This window comes from Chinchilla lanigera, unplaced genomic scaffold, assembly GCF_000276665.1.
Source record: "Chinchilla lanigera isolate Chin_1 unplaced genomic scaffold, ChiLan1.0 scaffold00084, whole genome shotgun sequence".
Taxonomy (NCBI): Eukaryota; Metazoa; Chordata; class Mammalia; order Rodentia; family Chinchillidae; genus Chinchilla; species Chinchilla lanigera.
In genome coordinates, this window is record NW_004955485.1 from 8933472 (window position 1) to 8938213 (window position 4742).

Here is a 4742-nt window from a genome sequence, read left to right on the forward strand (position 1 = left end):
TTGAGTCCAGGGACATCTGTTTTCCCCCCGAGATACGAGTCTTTGCGGCTGACAGTGAGCCAGTGCGGAGGACGGGAGCCTGGCTGGCTGCTCACCCTCAGACCCCTCAGAGTCCTCTCAGGCCCCACGTGGGACCGTGTCCGGGCAGCAGGACACAGCGCTGTGCACAGCTCAGCTCCCTAGAATGACCTACCAAGAGGAAATGAGGGTTGGCAGACAATATTCTGCTTGTGGTGGAGAACAGAGAGACAAGGCACCTGCCCCAGAACACCCCCACCCCATCAGAGAGAGCAGAGGACGGCGGGGCGCTGGGCCCTGAGGAGGCTCATCTGTGAAAGCCAGAGGCGGGGAGAGACTCTGCCCAGGATGAATGTCCAAGGGATGTCTGCGGAAATGTCATCTGCTCGCCTAGAGGGCCCTATGGGTGGGTGGCAATCCGCTCTTCGCCCGCTCCCTTGCCCCCCAGCGCGCGCGCGCGCGCACACACACACACACACACACACGAATCTTAATTGTGTCGGGGCTTTTTACAGTGTTAATTAATCATATTTAGGGCTGTTTCCAGCTGTTGCTGGGGGAAAGGAGGTCCCACATGCCTGCGACTTAGGGTAAATCCAATCAGGTGGAGGAATTTGTGGGTTCTGCTGAGGCTGAACATGGGAAAGGCTCTTCCAATCCCAGAGCCCCCGACCCCTGCCCGCCTGCTCCCCCGGCACAGCCCTGGAGAGGAGAGCAACGCGGAGGGGAGGAGCGCGAGGCGTGGCCATGGGCGGAGCGCAGGGCTGGGAGGAGCTGAGCTGGCTCCAGAGGATCCGGGTTTGGAATCTCAGGGCTGGCTTGGAGTTTGTGCCCTTGTACTGGGGCATTTAGAGGGCTCAGGAGAGGCCAAGATCCCCGACTAGCCACTGGGCCCAAGAGTTATTGCAGGAGGCTGGGCCTGGCGGAGTCAGAGCAGCAGGGAGGCAGCGCTGACCTAGTTACAGCTCTGTGCAGCCCGCAGGGCCCTGTGGCTGCAGGAAGGAGCTCCCCCAGGGCCCTCGGCTTGGGGCCTCCTCTCCCAAGGCCCTGCTTCGTCCCTAAGGCCCTGGGCTCTCCAGCATCTCTCCAGCTCGAGGTCTCTTGCTTTCCTGGGGTCAGGCACTTGATTTCCATCCCTTTCGCCGGTCTCTGGGATCTGGGGCCGCCCTCACACCTTCATGGGGACCCCCCTACCGTGGAGAGACATCTTAGGGGAGGCCCAGCTGCTACCAGTCATGGCTACTTTGGTTTATTGCTAGCATCCCATTGGGGGCTCCTGTCCAGCAAATCTGGGGAGGGGGCTGCTCAGCCTTTAGACACCCGGATGTGAGGGGTGGGGGTCTATCCCAGGAGCCACTGCCCTGTTCCTCCTGCAGGACCCCACCCCAGCACACCCCTGTTGAGGCCTCCTAGGCCCTGGTCTAACTGGGCCTAAATAATTGAGGAGCCCATTACAGCCTTGCTGTTTCCTCACTGTCGAGTGTAGATGCTGCGCTGGTCGGGTGGGGAAATGGGGCTAATTTGAATTGATAATAGGAAACGCGGGGAAAGTCATCTACAGTGAGTGAGGAGCAAGCATCCCCGAGCAGATGCTAAATCTTGTATAATGAAAGAATCTGCCGATGTCAATTATGTACAAGCATCTTTGCAGCGGTTGGAGGCGGTGGGCGGGTGAGGGAAGGAGGGCCGGGTGCATCCCATACACCCAAACACCCGTCAAAGGCTCATACATATGGAGCGGCGGAGATTACGGCATAAATTTGAATGTTATGAATGTGCATGAGGGGCGGGCAGGAAGCCCACCTCGCCAGGGTAGGGAAGGGGCTGCTTCTCAGGGCCTGTGTACAAGCGAGCTTTTGTCCTCCTGGTTCCTCAGCTGTGTCTCTTCTGGCCCAGCTGTGCCCACTCTGTACCCAGTTGTGTCCCAGATGAGAATGGAAGTCAGGCTGTGGGAAGGGGGCAGGGAAAGGTCAGCTGTGCTCCTGGGCTGAGCGTGGACGCTCTGGGAGCTCTGCCCGAGCTGCCCTTGACCCATAAGACTGCTGCCGGGGTAAGACCTAGAGGTCAACGTGGCAGAGAGGAGCGACATTTGAGATACCTCCCGTGCGAACACAGCTCGCCCTCCTGCCAGATGGAAGACACAAGGACCAACAGAGCCAGTCTGCAGTGCAGCCCACTACAAAGTGGGCACAGGGCTCCTGGAAGACCACGTGGAGGACAGGGCCACACGCTGCCTGGAGAGGGGGCCAGCACCTCCGTGGGACAACACCGAGGAACATCTTCCAGTATGGCGTCCACGCCCACACCGCTCGGGGAGTGTGCCTGTGTAACAGGGCCCCGGCCCCGCTGTTGGCTCCCAACCTGCAGCTCTCCCAGAGCAGACTCTGTGATTTGTGGTGCAGGCCACCCAGGGACTTTAATCTTCACCGTGACAAATGCAATAAAAGGAACAATTTGGAGATCAGAGCTAAGGAAGACACATTTACAAACCCTTCCCCAAAGGTTGGATGGGGCTGTCACCATGTGATTTGTGCCAGAGATGAAGCAGGGAGGGGGAGGGGGGGGGACGAGCTGGCGATGGCGGCTGGGCCGGGCTGAGGAAGCCTCCCGCTCTCCCCTCCTCACCCTCCGCCCCAGCACAGTGGGGTGGGCCAAGCTGGCAGGGGAGGGCCACAGGCAGCCACCGCCCCTCCCCCACCACAACCAGGGAGCACAACTCAATTACCAGGAACACAGGCCAGAACCACGAAGCTCCGGAGATTCATCTCAGCAGTTCTGGAGCGCTGTCTAGGGTGGGGGAGGCGGGGGAGGGCTGGCGAAGACAGGGAGGAGGGAGGGAGGGAGAGGCAGAGGCAGAGTGGGAAAGACATCTTAATAGCAAGACAGTGACATCTCAAGTTGCAAAGGGAGCCCCTAAGAAGCCCGGGTCTGGGATAGGAAAGGGGAGAGGTTTTCCCACCTGGCGTCTGGAGGGGTCCAAACAGGCCCAAATCTGTGGGGCAGCCAGGCAGGCCGGTCAGCCTGGAAGGCCACAGGGTGGAGCCAGACTGGGCCCTGAGAACTAGGCTGGTGGATGACCTGAGACGGCAGTGCCAGAGCCGACGTCCTCCCCCCCCGCTCAGCTCCCTTCCCCACCCGTGAAATGGGCGCTAGGTCGGGTGGTTTGGGAAGCACCTGCCTGCCTCAGATCCTGGATCCTCCGAGCCCCAGCGTCCTTGGAGCCAACAGCAGGTCCAGGGTGACAGACAAGGGGCAGCCTGGCACTCCCCAGACTGTCCTGGTACTAAGGCCGGCTCCCTTCTGCTGGGCTCTCAGCGCCACCCCCAGGGCTTGGGTCCACCATTCTCTCTGCCGTTCTGCTCAGGAAGGGCTGGAGAAGATCTCCTTGCCAGTGCAGTGGTACAGGCCTGTAATCCCAGACTCTGGGAGGCTGAGGCAGGAGGATTGTAAGTTTGAGTCCAGCCTGGGCGAGCTAGGGACTTAGTGAGATCCTGTCTCAAAAGAACAATATAAAAAAGGGGGCTCAGTGCGAGGGTGGGGTGTGCCTCCGAGGAGGTGTCTACTCTTACCTTTCTTCTAGACGAGATCCCCGGCCGAACTCGGAGCCCCAGCCTCCTTCAGTTTCCCAGCCTGGAGCTGCCAGCAGGGAGGCTTAGTCCCCCTGACTGCACCCTGGCCTCCGCGGCTCCCCCATGTGCCCATGGTCTTCCCAAGACCAACCCCCAGCTTCCAGCCTGGGCGAGGGGCCACAGAGGTGCCCACTGGCAGGGGAAGCTGTTTCCGGACTGAGAAGCTGGTTTTCCCTCTCCTCCGAGGCCCCCGCAGGCGTCAGCTCTGCCTCCCCAGTGCTGGCCTGACCCGAGGCGGCTCCGGCGCTGCCCCTGGGCCTGCCCTGTCCTCCCTCTGCCGGAGGGGCAGCGCCAGGAACAACACCTAGCGGTGAGCACAGAGCAGGCAGCCTGGGGCGGCTCCCCAGACAGACCGGGGCTCCCAGGGTGACCGCGCTGGGCGAGAGGTAGGAAGTTGGGGAACGGAAGCAGATTGGGGTGGGGGTCCCCAAGCTCTCACGAGAAGGGCGGAGCCTCTGGCGGGATGAAGGGAGGGGCGGGCAAATCAGGACCAGGCTGGCGTCCAGGCCCGCGGCCAGCGTGAGCCCCTCCCTTCGTCAGCCCCGGCTTGGGCTGCGGGCGCCCGCACGCGGAGCAGTGAGCCTGGAGGGCCGGGGCGGCGCGGCCCTCGGCTGCCCCCCTCTGGGGGAGGGCAAGAGGCAGCTCCGCCTCCCGCGCAGCGCGTCTCCCGGACTCGCGGGCCTGTCACCCGCCTCCGGCGGGGAGGGGGAGCCGCGGGGGTACAGGGGGCGGGGAGGGCAGCACTGCGGGTACAGCGGGGCGGAGATGGAGGAGCGGCTCGCACTCTGCGGAAGGGGGAGCCCCAAGCGCTCTCTGGCCAGGGCCCGGTGAGCTGGGGGACAGTTCCAGCTGGAGGCCGAGGCAGGGGACGACGCAGACAGCCCGTCCGCAGAACAATTCACCCTAAGTCTGCTGCCCCGCTGGTGAGGGCAGAGCTTCCTTCTCGGCGCCCTGCTTCCAGGGTTACTCTCCTCTGGAAGCATCTTCACGGGCACACCCCTGTGGTATTTTACCAGTAACCTGGGCGTCTTTTGCCTAGTCATGTTGGCATTCTTTGTTGAGAAGAAGCCTCACTGTTACCCAGGTGGGTCTCAA

At 62.3% G+C, this 4742-nt stretch overlaps 1 long non-coding RNA gene across 1 annotated transcript; it reads right to left on the minus strand.

Moving 5' to 3' along the window:
* Nucleotides 1-504: 504 nt before the first annotated feature.
* Nucleotides 505-4267, minus strand: LOC106146586. The gene is made up of 3 exons (XR_001231090.1): nt 3193-4267; nt 2744-2830; nt 505-2439 (listed from the first exon to the last, which is right to left on the minus strand). It is a non-coding gene; the product is annotated as an uncharacterized LOC106146586 (long non-coding RNA).
* Between the last annotated feature and the right edge of the window lie 475 nt (nt 4268-4742).